This window comes from Otolemur garnettii, unplaced genomic scaffold (genome assembly GCF_000181295.1).
Source record: "Otolemur garnettii isolate 467f Iridium unplaced genomic scaffold, OtoGar3 scaffold00007, whole genome shotgun sequence".
NCBI lineage: Eukaryota > Metazoa > Chordata > Mammalia > Primates > Galagidae > Otolemur > Otolemur garnettii.
Window position 1 is genome coordinate 5619313 of NW_003852402.1, and position 6216 is coordinate 5625528.

The following is a 6216-nucleotide window of genomic DNA, read 5'->3' on the forward strand; positions in this document are numbered from 1 at the left end:
AGGCAGGAGACTCGCTTGAGCCCAGGAGTTGGAGGTTGCTGTGAGCTGAGATGCCACGGCACTCTACCCAGGGGGACAGCTTGAGGCTCCTGTCTCAAAAAAAAAAAAAATAATAATAATAAGTGAGTCCCAAGCCTGGCCCAAGGTGAGGAATGTGAGAAAGTGTCAAGGACGACTCTGAAGTCTTTAGCCTGAGCCCCATGGAAGGACAGCGCCGTCACTAGCTAAGATAGGAAGACAGGGAGAGGAGGAGCTCAGCAGCCTGCAGGGCCTTTCCCATGATCCACGGAGATGTTGAGGGGCTTCCTCCAACTTCGTCTGCCCCACTCTCCTCTTTGTCTACCACTCTCCTGGTGGCCTGCCCATCTGCTTTTAGACACCTGTGTCCCACTCTTGGTGGACTGTGGTCTCGGCCAAAGGCTCTCCATCTTGCATCAGTGCCCACGCTAGCTCATCACTCTCGGGTCTCGGTTCAGCAGACCTGGCTGGAGGCAGAAGAGGCCCAGGAGTTCTGCAAGCATGGGTGGTGCTGTGGGCCCTGGGACCTGCTCATTTCTAGTGCTTTGTAACAGGTGAAAGAGTCTGAGAGGCCGAAGAGCAGAAAGCCTTCTGCATATTCACAAACGCTCTGGGCCAACAGCCTCAGGGGAGGCTGAGGAAATGGAAGCCTGAGTAACACACCTCTCTGGGTTTCCAAGAAGTCACTCAAGCAGCTAAGAACCAGCCTTGACTTTTAAAAATAATGTGTTGGGCAAGGCATGGTGGCTCACGTTGAGTGGAAGAAGCCAGACCCAAGAGAAGACATTCTGTAACTGCATTTATATGAAGTCCACAGCAGCACATCTCATCTCTGGCCGTGGAGGTGAGATTAGTGAGTACCTCTGAAGGGGAGGGGTAGATATCGGGTGGGAAAGGGCACCAGGGAACTTTCTGGGATGACATAGATGGTAGTCACAGGGGAACATACATCTGAACACCTGCATTGAGCTGAATGTTTTAGATGTGTGCACTTTTTGATATGTAAATTAAAACTCAATCCTGAGGGCAGCACCCGTGGCTCAAAGGAGTAGGGCGCCAACCCCATATGGAGGTGGTGGGTTCAAACCCAGCCCCAGCCAAAAAGAAAAAAACTGCAAAAAAAAAAAAAAACCCTCAATCCTGAAAAATAAAATCAAACAAAACAAAGCACGATGGATCATACTCAAAATAACCAAGAATAAGGATTTTAATCCGGATCTGGATTTACAGCTACCAGGGTACTTGGCAGGCCAAGTCCACAGTGGGACCTGAGGGGCCAGTTTTGCTGGTGACAAGAATAATGTCATAATTGAAAAAACAGGACCAGGGCATTTTAGAGCAGATTCTGGAGCAGTGCCATAGCAATTTAACAGACACTCAAGAGGGCCAAAAAGGCAATGGCTGGTGTGACCAAAATAACCTAATCTGTATGTCCTGTCAAGGGAATGGAGAGCAGGCCTCCATTCTGTCAGACAATTCCAGGAATCCAGGGTCGGAGGGAGGTGATGTCAGCTGCTGCCTTGTGGTGATGTCAGCTGCTGCCTTGGGCAGCAAGCTGTGGATATCCTGCAGTGATGGCCACTGCTGTCCCCTGCCAGGAGCAGGCTCAAGACCCCAGGTTATCACTCAAGTCAGGTCTGGCAGGAGGGTCCAGGCCCACGTGCTGCAGGCAGGAAGGAGTCTTGTGCTGCAGAATCTCCTTTTGCCCAGAAATAACATCCCTTCTGACAGCTGAACTTATCAGAGTGACAGCAGATTCTTTCAAAACAATGACAGCCACAGTAGCTCATGTGGCTTGACATGAGGACTCAGGAGGACAGGCTGACCATAGGGTCAGTGCCCGCTATCCACACTCTGCTCTTGGGGCACCCTTAGAAGGGCCTCTTCTGACCTGGCATCCCCCATCTGCCAGTCATCAGGCTGTGTGTTTTTGTTTCTCTGTGCTCCAAATAGTGAACCATGGACCTTCAGTAGATATGTGTCTCACCCCAGCCAGCGCAGTGGTCACACCTATAATCCCAACACTCTGGGAGGCTGAGGCGTTAGGATTGCTTGAGCTCTGGAAATTGAGACCAGCTTGAGCAGGAGTGAGACCCCGTCTTTGCTAAAGGTAGAAAAACTAGCCAGGCATTGTGGTGGGCACTTGAATTCCTTGGGTCCAAGTGATACTTCTGCTTCAATCTCATATGGAGCTGGGACTACAGGTGTGTGCCACCACCAAACCTGGGTTATAAATTGATTCTTTTGTTCTTGTTTTTATTCATCACTGACTAGACACCTACTCAGCTTTATCTGGTGGAGGGTCTGGACACCCAGGACCCCCAGGGCTAGGGAACTAGGGAATGGGGGGCCTGGCGGCCCAGCACAAGGGCAAAGGGGTGGAGGTCACTGCAGGGGCAGAGGGATGGGAAAGGGAAGGGGAGGGAAGGAGAGGACTGAAGACCAGGCTCCCATAGGCAATAGTCCAGCCAGCTGGGTGTTCTTGGAGCAATGACAGGTGACAAGTGGCCCTTATCTCCCACCAGCTTTGGGGATTGAAGTTTCTTTGGGAAGAGTGATGTGATAGTTGTGCAAGAGTGCCCAGCTCTGTGCAGTGAAAGAAATTTTCACATCTGACGTGTCCTCTCTGCTCATAGGCTGGTGAATTGTCTCCATCTCTGCAGGTCAGGGAGCTTCCAGGGCAGAGCTGGGACACAGGGGAGGTGGCACTGTGACCTTGTTGTGCATTTATTCCTTACTTGGCTACTCCACACCAGTCCTGCCTTGGGGACTCCCTCGTGGCAGAAGCTCAGGATGCACTGTCCATAGGTTCCCCCCTGCGTGCCCAGGATACAGGTCATGGAACACAAACAGTAGGGTACTCAGGGGTGATGTTTTTGAGGTTTGAACCCAGGCCATCAGACTCCTAATCCAGTGCTTTTCAGGTAGTAAGGAGGCAGGGCCCAGTGAGCTGAAGCCTGGGGCGCCATTGGGAAGCTTGTGATGGCCTCAGTGAGCAATGGGGTTGGGGCACTGAAGTCCTTGAGTGTGCTTTTGGCTGGCACCTCGACCAGGGTCTGAGTGGGGCTGGTGTATCGGGCACCACAGCTGAATTGCTGTAGCCACAGCTGCCTAACCTCGGGCAAGATACTTATGCCCTTTCCTTCAGTTCCCATGTTTACAAGGTGAGGAGGATGTCACACCCATCAGGATGGTTGCTATCAAAAAAACAAGATAGGGGGTGGCACCTGTGGCTCAAAGGAGTAGGGCGCCGGCCCCATATACTGGAGGTGGTGGGTTCTTTTTTTTTTTTTTTTTTTTGAGACAGAGCCTCAAGCTGTCCCCCTGGGTAGAGTGCCATGGCATCACAGCTCACAGCAACCTCCAACTCCTAGGCTCAAGCGAGTCTCCTGCCTCCGCCTCCCAAGTAGCTGGGATCACAGGTGCCCGCCACAACGCCCGGCTATTTTTTGGCTGCAGCCGTCATTGTTGTTTGGCGGGTCCGGCTGGGGATTCGAACCCGCCACCTTAGGTGTACGTGGCTGGCGCCTTAGCCGGTTGAGCTATAGGTGCCGAGCCGGAGGTGGTGGGTTCAAACCCAGCCCTGGCCAAAAGCTGCAAAAAAAAAAAAAAAAAACAAGATAGGGGCCTGGCACAATGGCTCAGGCCTATAATCCTAGCACTCTGAGAGGCTGAGGTAGACAAATCATTTGAGCTCATGAGTTTGAGACCAGCCTGAGCTGTAGCCGCCCATATAGTTTACGGCAAGCAGGAGTGAGAGTTCTAAGAAACACCTGTATTGCTCCTTAACGTAACACCTTGGTGATAAGGGCACGGGGAGGGGTTTGGCTCTCCTAACAAACAGAGATGAGAGCAGCAGTGATTGGCAGTCTCTACACCTGTGGTGTTGAGAGCCACGGGAGTGTGTCTATAAGAGGCTGGAGGAGCAGGCGGTCGGGGGAGTGTGTTCTGTCATGGACTCCCTCACGCTGACTTGTCTCCTGCCTACGGAACACCTGCACAGGGTCTCTTTACTAAAGACTGCTAAAGGGCAGTGCCTGTGACTCAGTGAGTAGGGCCCCGCCCACCCCCATAGGTTCCAACCCAGCCCCAGCAAACTGCAACAAAAAAATAGCCTGGCATTGTGGCCGGCCTGTGGTCCCAGCTACTCGGGAGGCTGAGGCAAGTGAGTCGCCTAAGCCCGGGAGTTGGAGGTTGCTAGGAGCTGTGACTCCCCAGCATTCTACTGAGGGTGACAAAGTGAGACTCTGTCTCTAAAAAAAAGAGAGAAAGAAAGACTGCTAAGTTGTACTCTTCTTACTAAGACTGCTTTATGCCCTCAAATACTGTCTCTCTCTCCCTTCTGCTACAGCAAAAAGCCCTCAGGCACCTAAGAGGAATTGTTCCCGAGCAGGGTAGCCTACCAGTCCCCATCCGGAACTTAGATAAGCTGGGGCCAGAGACCTGGCCAGTCCCGGCCTCATACGTGGCAACCACGAAGAGATCCCAATACTGAGCGAATGCAAGAACTTCTCTACTAAAAATAAATTGAGGCAAGAGGAACACTTAAACCCAAGAGTTGGAGGTTGCTGTGAGCTATGTACTCAGGGTGACCACTTGAGACTCTGCCTAAGAAAAAGAAAAAAAAAAAAAAAAAAAACAAGCTAGGCCTGGCAGCCTATAACCCTAGCACACTGGGAGGCTGAGGCAGCTGGATCACTTGAGCTCAGGAATTTAAAACCAGCCTGAATCAGAGCTAGACCCCATTTCTACTAAAATTGGAAAAATTAGCCCAGTGTTGTGGAGGGTGCCTGTAGTCCCAGATACTCAGGGCGAGACAAGAGGATCATTCAAACCCAGGATTTTGAGGTTGTTGTGAGCTATGACACTCTCCTCAAAGGACAAAGTGAGACTCTGTCTCAGAAAAAAAAAAAAAAAGAAGAAGAAGAAGAAAAGAAAGCAAACAGGTATTGTCAAGAATGTGAGACAAGGAGCCCTTGGCATTGTCTGGGGGGCTATAAAATAGTGCAGCTGCTCTGGACAACAGTGTGGAGGCACCTCAAAAGCCTAAGTACAGAGTCACCATGGATCCACAGACCCCAGTCTGGGTATGCACTCAAAAGAACGGAAGCAGAGTTTCAAACAGACATTTACAGACACTCGTGTGCATAGTAGCGGTAATCACAATAGCCAAAAGCTGGGAACAACCCAATGTCTGTTGACTGAAGAATGGATTTTTAAAAATGTGGTATAAACATACAATGGAATGTTATTCAGCCTTGAAGGAAATCCTGTCACACGCTACAACAGGGATGAACCTTGAGGACATTAAGCTAAGTGTAATAAGCCTGTTGAAAAACAGACAGCGGAGGAGTTCCCTGGTATGAAGTATCCAGAGTCAAGTTCACAGAGACAGGAAGTACAGTGAACTGCCAGGGACTGGAGGAGGGAGAATGGAGAGTTATTGTCTAAGGCACTGTTTTTCAACTTCTTTTATCTCACGGGACACTTGAACCTATAGTTGAACTTCCATGGTACTTTCTTACGTTGATTAAGATAAACAAAAAAGGCCCGGCACCCGTAGCACAGTGGTTAAAGCACCAGCCACATGCACCAAGGCTGGCGGGTTTGAACTCCGCCCGGATCTGCTAAACAACAATGGAAACAACAACAAAAAACAGCCTGGCATTGGGGTGGGCACCTGTAGTCCTAGCTACTTGGGAGGCTGGGGTAAGAGGATTGCTTAATTAGCCCAAGAGTTTGAGGTTGCTGTGAGCTGTGATGTCACAGCATTCTACCAAGGGTGACATAGTGTGACTCTGTCTCAAAAAAAAAAAAAAAAAAAACACTAAAAGCAGAGCACAGTGCCTCACACCTGTAATCCTAGTACTTTGCTAGGCCAAGGAGGTAGATTGCTAGAGCTCAGGAGTTCAAGACCAGCCTGAGCAAGAGTGAGACCCCTTCTCTACTAAAAATAGAAAAACTAGAGGGTGTTGTGGCAAACATCTGTAGTCCCAGCTACTCAAGAGGCTGAGTTTAAGGTGGCTGTGAGTTAAGATGATGCCACGGCACTCTATCCAGAGGACAGAGTGAGACTCTGTCTTAAAAAAAAAAAAAAAGTAAAAATAAAGAGTATACTTATTGTGCTTTGAACTTCTTTTGAAAATAATTTAATGGCTCAAGTTGCTAAGGTGCCAGCCACATACACCTAAGGTGGCA